General features: G+C 46.3%; 1 protein-coding gene and 1 non-coding gene across 2 annotated transcripts in view; one reads left to right on the top strand and one right to left on the bottom strand.

Moving 5' to 3' along the window:
- Positions 1-341: 341 nt before the first annotated feature.
- chuk (component of inhibitor of nuclear factor kappa B kinase complex) overlaps positions 342-18420 on the top strand; it is a 142466-nt gene continuing 124387 nt past the window's right edge. The window contains exon 1 of the mRNA XM_072491632.1: positions 342-494. The gene's annotated coding sequence lies outside the window, so the exon portion shown is untranslated. The remainder of the gene's footprint in view (positions 495-18420) is intronic.
- LOC140403701 (U6 spliceosomal RNA) lies at positions 2885-2991 on the bottom strand. Its single transcript, XR_011938388.1, has one exon. It is a non-coding gene; the product is annotated as a U6 spliceosomal RNA (small nuclear RNA).

The raw sequence follows: 18420 nt of genomic DNA, 5'->3' as shown, positions 1-18420 counted from the left end.
AAGATACTTTTCTGTTCTGAAGGAGGGTACAGCAAGTGGGAAAGGCTGACTGTTTATCCTCTCGACTGATGCTGAATACCACACTGCATGTTTGCAACCTCTCCACCTTTGCTTTCACATTGCTGCCTCGTCTAATCAATGCCCTGCGTTTCTGAGAACATGTGTCTCAATGCCCACTTCCCCCGCCCCTGAACGTCACAGGTTGCAGCTGTCAATCACTGCCGCAGAGGCGGGGTCTGTCGGCTGCTGGGCGGGGCCGCGCCTTTGCGCGCAGCCGCAGTGCGTTAAGCAAAAGCGACGAGGCGAGAACTACAACTCCCGGCATTCTCCGGGCGCCGCCCAGTGTCGCAGCTGCATGTTCCTGATCTGGACAGACTGATCAGAAAGAAAACCAAGCCATCTCTCTTCCCCAAGATATTCAGTGCTTCCGTGTCGAGATTGAACCGTTTCCGCCTTCTAGGAAACGTCTTTTTATTTTCTCACCCAACTTTAAGGTAGGTATCCTCAAGAGCTCCGGTTTGGCTTTGGTTGAAATTTATTTTATAGCTGTAAGGCCTAAAGTGTCAGTTGTGTCTCCCATCAGTTCAGCATCGAATGGTTGCCTTGGAAAATATGCCTCCCTGAAAGCTGTTCAGAATAACACACTTTGCCAAGTTTTCCTGGCATTTATTGTTCTCTTATCAGCGTTTCTAGACTTTTAAGTGGATCTTCTGAGGCAGCGGTGTGTAACTTATGATGCTACAGTAATGCAGTCAACTCTTTGCCAGGACCTGACTCAAGGCCTACATCCCACATGTAGTGATTTATGTTGACATACCAAGTCAAGTTGTCTTTTTAATTTTATCAGACACTGGGACTTCTTTTAACCAGTGCTTCAAGTAGTTGATGCTAAAACATTGAATATATTACAGCATTTGGGGAGAATGGGATCAAAGGAAATGGGGAAAAGCAGGATTATTAGGCTATTGAGTTGGATGATCAGCCATGAGCGTGATGAATGGCAGAGCAGGCTCGAAGGACCAAAAGGCCTCCTCTTGCTCCAATCTTCTTTGTATCTATGTATGTATCGTATTATATACATTTTCATCAATTTGCAGCTTGCAGATTGGTTTATGAGTGACCTGTCAAATTTTGCTTTTGGTACCATGACACAGTTAAAGAGGTGAAAGAGCTGATTCTCCTCTGCTGTGAGTCCAGGAAATGCCTATTTTTTTGGGTATGGTGCACAGGAAAAACAGAGCAGAAATCTATACAGCCAGTCACGCAGCCTGGGGATTTTTTACAGCTTTCCCCGGTTGCTGCATTAAGCATGATCTATTTAATCTGCAATTATTTAATTTTTTTTGTCTTTTGTTTTTAATGATTGGATGATGTGATGTATTTACATTAAAGTTACAAAGGAGGCACCCCAGTCGTCGTCAGATGCAAAGTTGACCCTCCAACTTGCATTATGATATGACAGCAAGTGTAAAGTCGCCTTAGTCCCAGATGACCATCGGCTCTATGAGGGGAAGAGTTGACTGGTGGTGATTTAAGTTGAGGATCACCACAACTAAGTCGAGGGGCAAGGTTGGGAGGATGGGCCTTCATGAATAACCTCCGCTGGTTTGGGAATTGAACCCACGCTGTTGGCCTTATTCTGCATCACAAGCCAGATGTCCAGCCAACTGACCAAGCAGGTGTATTGGGCAAGTTACAGTTTGTGAGGTTTAGACATGACATGTAATGAAGGTTATGAAAACTAAATGCAACACACATTCTTGGATGTCGTAATGATGGCAATTGTCAGGACATGGGAGCGCAATAATAGTAGCCCTTTCAGTCCCTCAAACCAGTTCCGCAATTTTATGAGATCATAACTAATCGAATCTTACCTCCATTTACCTACCCTGGTCCATATTCTATTATATTATTTTCTGGCAAATTCTTATTGGTCTTGAACTTATTAGAATCATAGAAGTTTACAGCATGGAAACAGGCCCTTCGGCCCAACCAGTCCATGCCGCCCAGTTTTTACATTTAAGCTAGTCCCAGTTGCCCGCACTTGGCCCATAACCCTCTATACCCATCTTACCCATGTAACTATCTAAATGCTTTTTAAAAAAGACACAATTGTACCCGCCTCTACTACTACCTCTGGCAGCCCATTCCAGCCACTCACTACCCTCTGAGTGAAGAAATTGCCCCTCTGGGCCCTTCTGAATCTCTCCCCTCTCACCTTAAACCTATGCCCTCTAGTTTTAGACTCCCCTACCTTTGGGAAAAGATGTTGACTATCTACCTTATCTATGCCCCTCATTATTTTATAGACCTCTATAAGATCACCCCTAAACCTCCTACGCTCCAGGGAAAAAAGTCCCAGTCTATCCAGCCTCTCCTTATAACTCAAACCATCAAGTCCCGGCAACATCCTAGTAAATCTTTTCTGCACTCTTTCTAGTTTAATAATACCCTTTCTATAATAGGGTGACCAGAACTGCACACAGCATTCCAAGTGTGGCCGTACCAATGTCTTGTACAACTTCAACAAGACGTCCCAACTCCTGTATTCAATGTTCTGACCAATGAAACCAAGCATGCCGAATGCCGCCTTCACCACCCTGTCCACCTGCGACTCCACCTTCAAGGAGCTATGAACCTGTACTCCTAGATCTCTTTGTTCTATAACTCTCCCCAACGCCATACCATTAACTGAGTAGGTCCTGGCCTGATTCGATCTGCCAAAATGCATCACCTCACATTTATCTAAATTCAACTCCATCTGCCATTCGTCGGCCACTGGCCTAATTGATCAAGATCCCGTTGCAATCCTAGATAACCTTCTTCACTATCCACTGTGCCACCAATCTTGGTGTCATCTGCAAACTTACTCTTTCTTTTTTTTATAATTATGGAACGCTTCACGAATTTGCGTGTCATCCTTGCGCAGGGGCCATGCTAATCTTCTCTGTATCGTTCCAATTTTAGTATATGTGCTGCCGAAGCGAGCACATCTGCAAACTTACTAACCATGCCTCCTAAATTCTCATCCAAATCATTAATATAAATCACAAATAACAGTGGACCCAGCACCGATCCCCGAGGCACACCACTGGTCACAGGCCTCCAGTTTGAAAAACAACCCTCTACAACCACCCTCTGCCTTATGTCGTCCAGCCAATTTTGAATCCAATTGGCAACCTCACCCTGGATCCCGTGAGCTTTAACCTTCTGCAACAACCTACCATGCGGTACCTTGTCAAAGGCTTTGCTAAAGTCCATGTAGACAACATCTACTGCACTGCCCTCATCTACCTTCTTGGTCACCCCCTCAAAAAACTCAATCAAATTTGAGAGACATGATTTTCCACGCACAAAGCTATGCTGACTGCCCCGAATCAGTCCTTGCCTCTCTAAATGCTTGTAGATCCTGTCTCTCAGAATACCTTCTAGCAACTTACCTACTACAGACGTTAGGCTCACCAGTCTGTAGTTCCCAGGCTTTTCCCTGCTGCCCTTCTTAAACAAGGGCACAACATTCCCCACTCTCCAATCTTCAGGCACCTCACCTGTGGCTGCCGATGATTCAAATATCTCTGTTAGGGGATCCGCAATTTCCTCCCTAGCCTCCCACAACATCCTGGGATACATTTCATCAGGTCCCGGGGATTTATCTACCTTGATGCGCTTTAAGACTTCCAGCACCTCCTCCTCTGTAATATGCACACTTCTCAAGACACCACTATTTATTTCCCTTAGTTTCCTAACATCCATGCCTTTCGCCACCATGAATACCGATGAGAAATATTCATTCAGGATCTCACCCAACTCTTGTGGCTCTGCACATAGATGTCCTTGTTGATCCTTAAGAGGCCCTACTCTGTCCCTAGTTACTCTTTTCCCCTTTATGTATCTGTAGAATCTCTTTGGATTCTCCCTTGCATTATTTGCCAAAGCAATTTCATGTCCCCTTTTTGCCCTCCTGATTTCCCTCTTAACTCTATTCCGACAATCTCTATACTCTTCAAGGGATCCACTTGATCCCAGTTGCTTATGTACGTCATATGCCTCCTTCTTCTTTTTGACCAGAGTCTCAATATCTCGAGTCATCCAGGGTTCCCTACTTCTACCAGCCTTGCCCTTCACTCTAAAGGGAATGTGCTTACCCTGCACCCTGGTTAACACATTTTTAAAAGCCTCCCATTTACCAGCCGTCCCTTTGCCTGCCAACAGTCTCCCCCAATCTACCTCTGCAAGTTCCTGTCTGATACCATCAAAATTGGCCTTGCCCCAATTAAGAATTTTAACTCTTGGGCCAGACCTATCATTCTCCATAGCTATCTTAAAACTAATGGAGTTATGGTCACTTGTCCCAAAGTGATCCCTCACTAGCACTTCTGTCACTTGCCCTTCCTTATTTCCCAAGACGAGGTCAAGTTTTGCCCCCTCTCTAGTCGGTCCATCCACATACTGAATGAGAAATTCCTCCTGAATACACTCAACAAATTTCCCTCCATCCAAGCCTCTAATGCTATGGCTGTCCCAGTCAATGTTGGGAAAGTTATAAAGTCCCCTACTACTACCACCCTATTATTCTTGCAGCCATCTGTAATCTCCTTCCATATTTGCTCCTCAATTTCCCGCTGACTATTTGGGGGCCTGTAGTACAGTCCTACCAAGGTGATCTCTCCCTTATTATTTTTCAATTCCACCCATATAGACTCAGTGGGCGAACCCTCGGATATATCCCCTCTAAGTACTGCCGTGATGTTCTCCCTAATCAAAAACGCCACTCCCCCTCCTCTCTTACCTCTTCTATCCTTTCTATAGCATCTGTACCCCGGAACATTGAGCTGCCAGTCCTGCCCCTCCCTTAGCCATGTTTCAGTCATAGCTATAATATCCCAGTCCCATGTGCCCGTCGATGCCCTGAGTTCATCCGCTTTGCCCGTCAGGCCCCTTGCATTGAAATAAATGCAGTTTAATGTAGATTTTCCTTGTTCTCTGCCCTGCTTTCTCTGGTCATGCTTTACACACTCTCCCTTCCTGCCTTTTGTTTCTGTCCCCACTGACTTCCTACATCGGTTCCCATCCCCCTGCCACATTAGTTTAAACCCTCCCCAACTGCACTAGCAAACACACCCCCGAGAACATTGGTTCCGGTCCCACCCAGATGCAGACCGTCCGATTTGTACAGGTCCCACCTCCCCCAGAACCGGTCCCAATGTCCCAGGAATTTGAAACCCTCCCTCTTGCACCATCTCTCAAGCCACGTATTCATCCTAGCTATCCTGTCATTCCTACTCTGACTATCACGTGGCACTGGTAGCAATCCTGAGATTACTACCTTTGAGGTCCTACTTTTTAGTTTAACTCCTAACTCCCTAAATTCAGCTTTTAGGACCTCATCCTGTTTTTTTTACCTATAATCGTTGGTGCCTATATGCACCATGACAGCTGTCTGTTCACCCTCACCCTCCAGAATGCACTGCAGCCGCTCAGAGACATCCTTGACCCTTGCACCAGGGAGGCAACATACCAACCTGGATTTTCGTTTGCGTCCGCAGAAACGCCTGTCTATTCCCCTTACAATTGAATCCCCTATCACTATAGCTCTGCCACTCTTTTTCCCGCCCTTCTGTGCAGCAGAGCCAGCCACGGTGCCATGAACCTGGCTGCTGCCACCTTCCCCTGGTGAGCCATCTCCCCCAACAGTTTCCAAAATGGTAAATCTGTTTTGGAGGGAGATGACCGCAGGGGATCCCTGCACTGCCTTCCTACTCTTCCTCTGTCTGTTGGTCACCCATTCCCTATCTGCCTCAGTAATTTTAATCTGCGGTGTGACCAACTCACTGAATGTGCTATCCACAACTTCCTCAGCATCGCGGATGCTCCAAAGTGAGTCCATCCGCAGCTCCAGAGCCGTCAAGCGGTCTAACAGGAGCTGCAGTTGGACACACTTCTTGCAGATGAAGGAGTCAGGGACACCAGAAGGGTCCCTGACTTGCCACATCTCACAAGAGGAGCATGACATGGGTCTGAGCTCTCCTGCCATGACTTAAACCTGAAGTTAAATTTGAACTACACTACACAGCTAAGAGAATGTCAAAGAGAGAGAAATCACTTACCAGTCACAAGCCAATCACTTACCTGCTGGCTGTGATGTAATTGCTCCCGAGACTCCCTCACAGGTCTGCTTCTCTGCACCTCCTTAAGATGAGCACCAAATTCCCTTAACTAGTTAATTAATTTACTTAATTAAATTTTTTTTTGTTTTTTTTTTTGGAAACTCAACCCCAAACACCAAACTCCAAACAAAACACAGCCCTCACACACCTCTTACCCGAACTCAAACTTACCCAAACTCAGATACACTCTGTTTGCCTCCAGCACTCTGTTACTATAGGCACTTCAGCCACACCCTTTGTATCCTTCCTGATTTACAGTCAGCCAATAGGGCTGCTCCCGAAACTAACAGCTGACCTGCAAGGTAAGGAAGTTGTTAAGCAGTACTTACCTCACCCAGGCCGCAACCTTTTAAACTGTCCCCTCTGCCTCGCAGCTCCCGCGCTTTTTCAATCTCCCGCGCTGTTTCCAAGGTCCCGGCTCTCTCTCTCTCCCAAACTAACAGCTGACCTGCAAGGTAAGGAAGTTGTTAAGCAGTACTTACCTCACCCACGCCGCGACCTTTTAAACTGTCCCCTCTGCCTCGCAGCTCCCGCGCTTTTTCAATCTCCCGCGCTGTTTCCAAGGTCCCGGCTCTCTCTCTCTCCCGAACTAACAGCTGACCTGCAAGGTAAGGAAGTTGTTAAGCAGTACTTACCTCACCCACGCCGCGACCTTTTAAACTGTCCCCTCTGCCTCGCAGCTCCCGCGCTTTTTCAATCTCCCGCACTGTTTCCAAGGTCCCTGCTCTCTCTCTCTCCCGAACTAACAGCTGACCTGCAAGGTAAGGAAGTTGTTAGGCAGTACTTACCTCACCCACGCCGCGACCTTTTAAACTGTCCCCTCTGCCTCGCAGCTCCCGCGCTTTTTCAATCTCCCGCGCTGTTTCCAAGTAATTGAACTGGCATCTATTTATTTTTGTGCTGGAGTGTTCCACACTTAACATGCCTCCTTATTTGATTCGCACTCCAGAAGTTTTCTATGGTATTTGCATTTCAACCCATTTTATGTGAAAAGGATGTCCTGGATTAACCCTTTTTTAAAAACCAATTTTATGAAACCAGTGTAAAAGATTGCTGAAATGTAAGCACAAATTACACTCAACTAATTTTCTTGATCTTTTGTGTCAGTCTAAAACACATAATCGTAGAAGTTGACCATGCCCTCAGGTTGGATGAACCACAATTGCAAGTTTCCACTAAATGCAGTTATTTGCAGGCTTCAAGAAGGCCCTGGCAATTAACAAGGGCACAAGGTGCAAGTTCACACAGGCATGTTTTGAAAGCTTTAAAATATTTGTTAAGGAACTGACTAGTGTACACCAATGTAATACATCATTTTGTATAGCTTTTTAAAGACATTTTCAGTTATTTAAAATTGGGTTATTTACCAGTTAGTGGACTAGACGCTCTGATTAAAATGCATGGGTTTTGTGTTAAATGCATTTTCAGTTGAATTAAGCAGACTACACCAAATGTTAATCATGTGACGAATTATGTTCTTAAAATGTTGGTTTCTGGCATATTTTACTTTTGGTGATATGTAAATGAGCTTGAGGAAAAATACTTTCAAAACTTGCGCCCGATGGCTAATTGCGCTCAAAGCAGAAATGCTACCTGCTCAAAATTCAAACGTAGTTGATGGTATGCCTGAGAGTTTCTGACTCGTCATCTGACTTTTCCAGTTGGTATTTAATGATATTTTGTGGCATGGTTGAGGGAAATGTCAAGCAAACAGAACCAACAAATAATAACTTCTAACTCCACTCAGTTTTGGGTGGAAAAAGGGGAAATCTGAGCCCAAAAGCTGAGCAGTTCTTTTGTGGACATGGGAATACTTCTAAGGACCTATCCTTAATAGAATATAGAACATACAGTGCAGAAGGAGGCCATTCAGCCCATCGAGTCTGCACCGACCCACTCAAGCCCTCACTTCCACCCTATCCCTGTAACCCAATAACCCCTCCTAACCTTTTTGGTCACTAAGTGCAATTTGTCATGGCCAATCCACCTAACCTGCACGTCTTTGGACTGTGGGAGGAAACCGGAGCACCTGGAGGAAACCCACACAGACACGCGTAGAACATGCAGACTCCGCACAGTGACCCAGCAGGGAATCAAACCTGGGACCCTGGCTCTGTGAAGCCACAGTGCTATCCACTTGTGCTACCGTGCTGCTACTCCAGCAGATTGCAGCACTTCCACACAGTAAACATGGCTAAAATATCTATGGGATAATGCAAGTAAGTGACCATTGGCCTCCAACCAGAATTAAAATTGTTCTTGTTGGTGGCATCTCGATGCAAAGCATTTGCTAGAAACACTTCAATACCTCTGATTCATATTATAAAAATGAAAGTTCAATTTTCCTGCATGGCACAAAACCAGCTATGTAGCCCCAAGCCTACAAACTCCACAATTAAGATGCAAACTATTTTTTTTTTCTTTATAAATTTAGAGTACCCAATTATTTTCTTTTCTAATTAAGGGCAATTTAGCGTGGCCAATCCCCCTAACCTGCACATCTTTGGATTGTGGGGTGAAACCCACGCACACATAGGGAGAATGTGCAAACTCTACACGGACAGTGACCCAGGGCCGGGATTCGAACCCGGGTCCTCAGCGTTGCAGTCCCAGTGCTATCCACTGCGCCACATGCCGCCCTTAAGGTGTTAATTATTGCCGATTAGCCCACATAAAGTGTAGTGGAGCATAGCATTTGAGTTGCAGCTCAGTGTTATTTTAAAAACAAAATGGACTTGGAACTACTTTCTTTTAGACAGCCTGGAAATGAATGAATTCATGAACCCTGGTTTCCAAATTCCCTCATGCTTGTCAGAAATGGTACTGGTATTAAATGAACAAAAGAGAATGCAGAATGTTGGCTTTAATGGGATGAGATGTAGTAAAGGTATTTATGGGTAGGAAGCAAAAGATGTGCCATAAATAATTTTGGTAGAAATTAATTCTCAGGGCAATAAAATAAAACTTTCCAGCTCATGTAGGTGAAGAGAATAGGAAACAAGTATGGAAGGCAATTGGGAATTAGTACTCAACAGTTATGCAAAATGTTTTGCAGTGGTGAAGTAAACGGGCAATATGAAAGAGTAAATGAAATGCAGGTTGTAAAGGACAGTTAGCTTTGCTTCTGTTATTGGGAAAATGTTAGAGTCCATTTAAAATGATGTAATAACAGAGTATTTAGAAATGCATAATATAATCAAGCAGAGTCAACAGGACTGCATGAAGGGAAATTCATCTCTGACAAATTTATTAAATTCTTTGAGGTGGTAACGAGCAGGGTAGATGGGTAACCAGTTGGATTTCCAAAAAGCATTTGATAAGGTACCCCACAAAAGGCTACTTAATAAGATAAGAGCCCATGGTGTTGGGGATCGTATATTAGCATGGATAGAGAATTGGCTAACTGATAGAAGTCAGAGAGTTGGGATAAGAAGAGTATTTTCCGGATTGTAACCTGTAACTAGTGGAGTGCCACAGAGACTCCATGCTGGGGCCACGATTATCCACAATATATATTAATGACTTGGATGAGGGAAGTTTGCAGATGACACAAAAATAGTTGGAAGGTAAGTGGAGAGGATGACACAAAGAGTTTACAGAGGGATATAGACAGGTTAGGTGCTTGACAAATGGAATATAATGTAGGAAAATGTGAAGTTATATACTTTGGTAGGAAGAATAAAGGAACTGGGGCAGCACGATGGCCTAGTGGTTAGCACAGCTGCCTCACGCCGCTGAAGTCGCAGGTTTGTTCACGGCTCTGGGTCACTGTCCGTGTGGAGTTTGCACATTCTCCCCGTGTCTGCGTGGGTTTCGCCCCCACAACCCAAAAATGTGCAGAGTAGGTGGATTGGCCACACTAAATTGCCCCTTAATTGGAAAAAATAATTGGGTAATCTAAATTTATTTGAGAAAAAGAATAAAGGAGCTGAATATTATTTAAATGGAGAAAGACTGGAAAAGCTGCAGCACAGGGATTTGGGGGTCCTCGTGCGTAAATCACAAAAAGCTAGCGTGCAAGTTCAGCTGGTAATAGGGAAGGCAAATGCAATAATGGTCTTTATTTCAAAAGGAATGGATTATAAAAATAGTGAAGTCGTGCTAAAACTATACAGGGCACGAGTTAGATCACACATGGAATACCGTGAACAGTTTTGCTCCCTTTATCTAAGTGAAGATAGACTGGAATTCAAGACAATCCAGAGAAGGTTCACTAGTTTTATCCTGGGAATAGAGAGATTTTCTTATGAGGAGAGCTTTAGGTTGGGCTTGTACTCATTGGAGTTTAGAAGAATGAGAGGCAACCTTATTGAGACATATAGAATTCTAGGGGGCTCTTGTGGGAGAGTCTAGGACCACAAGACATAATCTCAGAGTTAAGAGATTGGCATGTAAAACAGGAGGAATTTATTCTCTGAGGGGAGTGCATCTGTGGAATTCTTTACCACAGAGAGCTGTAGAGGCTGGATCATTAGATATGTTCAAGGTTGAGATAGAGAGATTCTTAATCAGTATGGGAATCAAGGGTGATGAGGATAATGCGGGAAAGTGGAGTTGAGGATTATATCAGCCATCAGATCAGATCAGGGAAGATGACTCGATGGGCCAAGTATCCTACTTCTGCTCCTACATATTATGATCTTATGGGCAAGCGTAGATAACAATAGGTGGATTGCAGGCCTTCCAACCATGAGCCTGTATATAGGTAACTAGAAATTCAAAAATGTACAGGATTAATTTTTCATAAATTAAGATTGATCATATTTTGTTGCTAAATTTTGGTTGGTTCAATTGGCTCTGTTTTATAACCTTTGCTCTCGAGTCGCCAGGTATCTTTATGATACCGCCACAAGGTTCAAATTCAAGTAATGATCAATAACTCAATACACCAATTAGTAAGATTCAAATCAACGCACATTTATTATCCACAGTAATCGCTACTCATGCACAAATTCTACATCTATGCTACTTCTATGACTAACAGGCCTATACTTAGCTTCGGATTGGCCCGACAGGTCAGGGGAACAAATGGCCTTTCGTTCGGGTTCTGAGTGCGGGATTCAAAGTTGGTACGGATTGGTAGCTAGGAGCGCCTATCTCGTAGCGAGCGTTGACTTAAGACTTACTGGATATCATAGAATCATAGAAATGACAGTGCCGAAGGAGGCCATTCGGCCCATCGAGTCTGCACCGGCTCTTGGAAAGAGCACCCTACCAAAGTCCACACCTCCACCCTAGCCCCATAACACAGTAGCCCCACCCAACACAAAGGGCAATTTTGGACACTAAGGGCAATTTAGCATGGCCAATCCACCTACCCTGCACATCTTTGGACTGTGGGAGGAAACCGGAGCACCCGGAGGAAACCCACGCACACACGGGGAGAATGTGCAGACTCCGCACAGACAGTGACCCAAACCGGGAATCGAACCGGGGACCCTGGAGCTGTGAAGCAATTGTGCTATCCACAATGCTGCGGCGGCAGTTGAACCGGTCACGGTCAAGGTTGGTTCGCGTTGCTGAGTGACCCGGTCAAGAAGAACGATTTGAACTTGGGGGCTTAACTTTATAGTCCCCAGAGGCTTCCCGCCTTTCGGGGTGGACCCTGTACCTGGTTCCAAGTGATTGGACTTTGTTCCAATCGCTTGGTTCGATTTCTCCAATACTGGAGCGGTTCCCTGATCGATGGGCGGTCTTGAGGTGTCCGTTAACCTCTTTTGCGTTGTCTCCTGCTGGCGCCGGGGAGTCTGGCTTAGCTTTGTTTGTCCCAAATGTTGCGATTGTTCCTGGGGATCGCTCATCAGTATGTAGATGGCTGCTACATTATTATGCTGCTTGTATCGATGCTGTCTGGGCTTTATAGTTTAATACACAGTAACTTGCACCTGCTGGTTTCTGCCTGTGTTGGCTTAATTTCCCTGCAGCCTTTGCTATTCTCCATTTTACATTGGGAGTTGGCCAACCCAGGTGGCTACACTCCCTCCTTGTGATCCTAACGCGAAGCATGAAGGATCACATAACTGTGTTGGTTTTCATTCCCTGACCCGGCGAGCACTCTTCTATGGCCTCTACACTGACCATAACAATGCAAAAAATGTTTAACTGACAATTCTGAGGGGCGCTATGTCAAACAGGGACATGCATTACAAAACAAGAAAATGGGAACCTCTAACTATCCTTAATAAACTACACTCACTCAAACATTTCATCACACTAACTTCCTAAACCATACAAACAAAATCATAGCAGTTTTATACACATTTTCTGGCTTGGCAGTCAAGCTCAGGATTGTACAATTGCTCATGAACATTTCTTTATTTACAACAAATCGCAAACAAATGCTCTTCATTATAGATCACGGGGGTCGGGGGTCTGGTCATATCCGAAAATAGGGGATCTTATTCTGTATACCGTGGTGCGAGCGCGGTAGGCTCTCCTTCTCCATTTTCTCAGATGAATAGTCTGCACGATGCAGCAGGGTATCGCCAATATCATAGGGATTCTATCAAGTAGGACAGGGAGTACCAGGTTATAAACCTGTCACACCAAGATGGTGTGGTGTCGCTTGTGACTGGGCTCTGGGTACTGTGGGGAAGTGAATCATTAATGGCTGGGGGTGGGGGTTGAGGTCAGGGGGTTTGCGTTTGCGCGCAACCAAATGTCCATTCGGGTTATGAGCCACGCGGAGGATGTCCTCATGGTTCTTCTTTCACTTCTCTTCTCTTCTCTGGTCCTGGAGCTTCTGGAGTTCTGTGTGATCAAGCATAGTGTCTGTTACTATCTTGGTTTAATATCTCATACGATAGCCTGTCTGTCCTTTAGTGCCAATTACTCCCTTTATAATCTTTATAATTGGTCACTATGTGTGACTCCCTCAAATTTTTTTTCCAAAAACCGAATTTCAGGACAAGACACACATACAAATAATGAACCAGTGCGAGCCATCTCGCAGACTGTGCGATTTACCATCCAAATGTTTGAGGATTGTAAATAGCATAAGGTTGGCAACCTAAGGGTCACCTGAAAACAAAACAAAACTCTTTTCTGGAACAAAACGTGCCGAAATGAGGTGCTTTTGGGCCGTGACGGGTAAGATTTGGATGGAGTCCCCGGGTAGGACGGCGACCAATGCCGTGTGTGCGCTACCCGAGCATAGCTGACGAGAGGGAGGGGGGTTCCCAGGCAGGGTGGGGCCCAATGCCGTTTCTCCACTGCCTGAGCAACCGACAAGAACGGGCAAGAAATGTCGTCATCGTGGGGGGTTGCTGTAGTGGTTCTTCCCTTGCACCAGAAGGGCAGTTATAAACGGGGGTCTGTGTTTCCGTCGGCAGATGAGTTCCTCTGAACTGGCGTCTGCGACATTAACAAGTCTCTGCGGACAAATTCTCAGAGGTTTCGGCCGAAAAGGCGTGCGGCCGTGGAAATGTTTTTTCCGGTCTGACATACAACATTTAACAATACTAGTACAAACAACATAAAACATGCTGCAGGTTCCATCAGAAAGGACACCGTTTTCTCCCAAGCGGTTCCTTTTTAAAACATCAACTTGACACCTCATTGACTGGTTGCGAACAGGGTCGCAAAGGGGTTCTCGTTTTGGGAGTCAGACACCAAGTCGTCATCTTCTCCCGGATGCCAAACTCTCGAGTGTATCAGGATTGATAGGGCTGCATGGTGTGATTTTTGGATCGCTCTCGTCGTTCCGGACAAGTTTGTAAGAATTATCGCGGTGCCAAAAGGTGGTGTCTAGTTCTATGGGGATGGAATCGGGGTCGTCATTGGTGGTCGGTGGTGGGGTCTGTTTAGGAAAGTGATTGTGAAGGGATCACTTGAATCGTGGTCAGATTCACTGGGTATGGTTCCTGTTGCATGGGGATAGTAGGGAGGCGTGCTGTGGCTATTGTCCGAGTCACAGTCGCTGTCTCTGCTGCTGCTGTCTGTGGGCGTTCCGGGGCGGAGTGTATATTTCGGGGGTGGAGTCGAGGTTGAGTCCGTGGCTGGGCTGGACGTGTTGGGGGAGTGTAGGGTTACGTTGGCTGTGGGCGGGGCGTGGTCTGCTGCGTTGAGCTTGACGTGGTGTGCGTGGTTAGACTGTGTTCCATATGCCTTCAGGTTGATATGGAACCACGCAGTCTTTCCATTGGGGTACTTTATTTTGTAGACGGAAGGGCTGACTTTGTCCGCAATGGAGTACGGACCCGAATACTTTGGTGACAGGAATGTGCTGGGGTTGTATACGGAGAGCATGACTTGCTGTCCTACACTGAACTCAGTCGCATGCACTGTCTTATCGAAACAGGCCTTGCTCTGTTTCTTTCTTGTGCCCAATTTCACTGCGGCTGCTAGCTGAGCTGTTTTAACATTCTCCACTAATTGTTTGACTGCGTTCTCGTGTGTGAGGGCCGTCACTTCGGGGCTGGTCAAATCTAATCCTAATAAAAATTCTGTGCCTTTCATGGGGCGTCCGGTCATGAGGGTGTGTGGGGTGTAACCTGTGGATGTTGAAACTGTATTTCGCAAAAACATCAGCGCAAAGGGGCGGACCGAGTCCCAAGTGGTGTTGTTTTGCTGGACCATTTTTCTGAGGGTTGATTTTAGGGTCCGATTCATGCGCTCCACGATACCACTCAACTGGGGGTGGTATGCAATGTGGAATTTTTGGGTAATGCCAAATATCGTGAGGACGTTCTTCATGACACTGTTGCTCGTTTTAGCCTTAGTTTACTTTATTCTTATTCTTCACCTTTGCTCATGAGTCGCCAGGTATCTTTCTGATACCGCCATGTGGTTCAAGTCCGAGTAATGATTAATAATGCAACACACCGCTTAGTAAGAGTTAAATCAACGCTCATTTATTATATACAGCAATTAATACTTATACAATAATCCTACTTCTAGACTACTACCTACCACTAAAGGCCAATACTTAACTTTGGAAATGGCCCACCAGGTCAGGGAAACGAATGGTCTTTCGAATCGGTTCTGAGCCTGCGGGATTCAAAAGCTGGTACAAGTCGATAGTCAGGAGTGCCTATCTGGTAGCGATCGTTGGAGTAGGACTTAGAGTTTTCTTGTAGAAGGGTCTCGAAGGTTGCGAGCAGGAGAAGAAGGGTCGATTTGAACTTGGCCCTATTCTTATAGTCCCCAGGGGCTTCCCGCCTCTCGGGGCGGACCTCGTACCTGGTTCCAAGTGATTGGACTTGGTCCCAATCACTTGGTTCGATATGCTCCAATAATGGGGCGATTCCTTGATCGGGGGGTGGTCGTTTACCTTTCTTTGTGTCAGCCCCTGCTGGCGCCGACAGGCCTGGGTCGGCTTTGAGTTGCTAATTTGTAGCAATTGTTCCCGGGGATGGCTGCTTACTGTGCAGATGGCTGGGTTGTGTGATGTTGATGGCTGCTGGTATTGGTCTGGGCTGACTTCCCCAGAGGCGAATACACTGTTTTACCTGCAGCTGTCCGTTTGAGTCCTGTTGGCTGATTTTCCCATCAGCCTCTTCCGTTCGCCATTTTAGATCGGGGTTTCACCTTTTTAATCGGGAGTCAGCCATTTTACATGGCTACACACGTCCCGTAAAATGGGAACCGTGGCCGGATTCAATGCTGCGGGGGAGTCCCCATCTCGTAAAGATGTGGTGGGTGAGGATCTTGGCTGTGGTCTTTGCCGTGTTTGTTCTGGATGGGAATGCTTCCACCCATTTTGTCAACGTGTCTATCACCACGAGTACATATTTATAACCATTCCTGCAAGGGGGCAATGGTCCTATATAATTTAGCATTCGAGTCAATCCTTTTGTGCTCGATCTCGCGTTTACCATGTGTGATAATTGTACCCAAATATATCACTTTGTCTTCCAAAATCTGGGCCTTTTTGGGGTTAACTTTACATCCAATTGCTTGTAGGAGTTCCAGGAGTTCGGACAGAAGCTCGATGTGCTCTTCCTTGGTGTCTGTCTGCAGTAGTAGGTCGTCTACGTACTGCACCAGACATTCAGGGCGAGAAAACTTGGCTAAACCATTTGCCAGGCGTCGGTGGAAAATGGAGGGAGAGTTTTGGAATCCTTGTGGAAGGCATGTCCACGTGTACTGTTGGTTTTTAAAGGTGAAGGCAAATTTGTACTGGCACGCCTTTGCCAATGGACTGGACCAGAATCCATTACTGATGTCCAAAACCGTAAAGTATCGGGAATTCAGTCCCTGCTTGAGCATGGTCTCGGGACTTGTTGCCTCGGTGGGGGCTGCTGCGGGGGTGATTTTGTTGAGTTCCCGGTAATCGATGGTCAGTCGCCATGATCCATCGGGCTTTCTCACTGGCCAAATCAGGGCATTATTAGTGGAGGCTACTGATCTAAGTACGCCCTGCTCTAATAAGCTGTCGATTAACTTTGAGATTTCTCCCTGTGTCTCTTGGGGAAATCCATACTGTTTTTGGGGTATAGTGTCAGGTCCTGTGATTTGTACTGAGCCAGTCATCCGACCACAGTCGTGTTTGTAGGTCGCGAATGCTGTCCTGTTCTTCTGTAAAACTGCCCTAACCTGCTTGTCCGTGCTAATTGTAGACGGATTAAACCCAAATTCGCCTACTGCACTAATTTTGTTGGCGTATTCACCTATTGTGAGCGTTGAGGGGGCTCTTGCAGATTTTGCCATCTTCCAGACACACTGGTTGACTGGATCAAATGATAGGTTGTGGGAATTCATAAAATCGATTCCCAGAATGTGTTCTGCTGGGTGGGGCAGGTCGACCAAAACTATGGGGTGCTTGGTGGTGATGTTGCCAATTTGAATGGGTACAGGGGCTGTGATGTGTCCCTGCTGTGAGTGGCCTGTAAAGCCGCTGAGGGTGATGGTGGCTGTAGTGGGCCACGTGTCCTTTTGGAACATGGTGGATGAATTTATTGTGGTACGGGACCCTCCTGTGTCCCAGAGAAACTTGATGGGCTGTCCCCGTATCTTTGCTGCGACTACCGGTCGTCCGGACCTATCCCAAAGGGTATCGCAGACCCAACTGGGGGAGCCCGAACACCGTCAGTCCGTTCCGTTCAGGTCCGTCTGATCTGAACGGGTGCTCACACTATGTATGGGCTCTGTCTTATTCTTACTTAGAGTGCCCGTCTGCTGGGCTCTCTGTGGCTTTCGTTGGGCATTGCACTCTCTTGCAAAGTGTCCTAAATGGCCACAGTTGAAACACTCCTGTGACTTTTGTGGGGGGCTGTTCTTGCCTTCATTTACCCATGCGGGGATCTGGTGTGTTTTAACGGCTTGTATGTCTGCTTCTGCCTGCTTTTCTTTGGGATTTTTAACTGCGGGTTTGTTTTGTACAGACTGCTCCCAGGTGCGGGACAATCTTATTACGACCCATTTCTCATTATGAGCCTCTGAGGGATCATAATTGGCGCACGCTTCCTGTCCTGTTTCTGTGGCATGGGAGATAAGGGTGCGGGTCCATTTGGCCATGTTGTCTGGGGACAAATGGGCACGGTCTACGTCTCCAAAAACTGCTGCAAAGTGGATCCACAGGTGTCCAGCAAACGCTGTGGGGTGCTCGGTTTTCTTTTGCCTGCATTTATTGAGGCCATCTACAGGGTCACCCCGGTTATACCCGATCACGTCTAGGACTGTGGTATGCATTTCTGCAAGGGTGCCTCCTCCTACATTCTGTGGGTCGGGAAGGGCTGCTACAACCGAAGGGTCTAGACTCAAAACTGTGAGCTTTACATGCTCTCGCTCATCCAGGCCGTACATGGTCACCTGCTGCTTTACTCTGGCAAAGAAGTGGTGGGGGTCTGAGGTGGGGAGGAACGGTGTGATTTTCCAGCACGCGTCCCGTAATTGGCTCACTGTTAAGGGGGTGGTGTACAGAAATTCCATATCGTCCGATGTGGCTGTGCCGATGTGGTGGTGACATTGGAGCCTGAACTATCTGCTCTGTGGGGGGTTGGGGTGCTTTTATCTTTTGGGGCTTTCCCTGCGCACATGTTCCCTGAACATATCTCTGCGCTGTCTCATTTAACTCTTCCCAATCAGGGCCGTCTTCCTCATCTAATTTTGCTCCAAAGGTTTCCTGGAATCCTTTTTGGACTGAAAGCAGAGATTGCAGCTCTGCAATCTGCTTCCGGCACTTTGCGTGGTTTAACGAGCTTTGACTTTGCTCCGTGGTGGCAGCATTGAGTGCTCTTAACACTGCCTTCAGGTCACGACACTGCCTCTGCAATGCTTCTACCTGCTTCTCGGTTTCTTCTCGTACCAGGAC

This window comes from Scyliorhinus torazame, chromosome 28 (genome assembly GCF_047496885.1).
Source record: "Scyliorhinus torazame isolate Kashiwa2021f chromosome 28, sScyTor2.1, whole genome shotgun sequence".
In the NCBI taxonomy this organism is placed as follows: Eukaryota; Metazoa; Chordata; class Chondrichthyes; order Carcharhiniformes; family Scyliorhinidae; genus Scyliorhinus; species Scyliorhinus torazame.
Note: the sequence above shows the minus strand (reverse complement) of the source record. Positions and strands in the feature narration are given on the sequence as shown.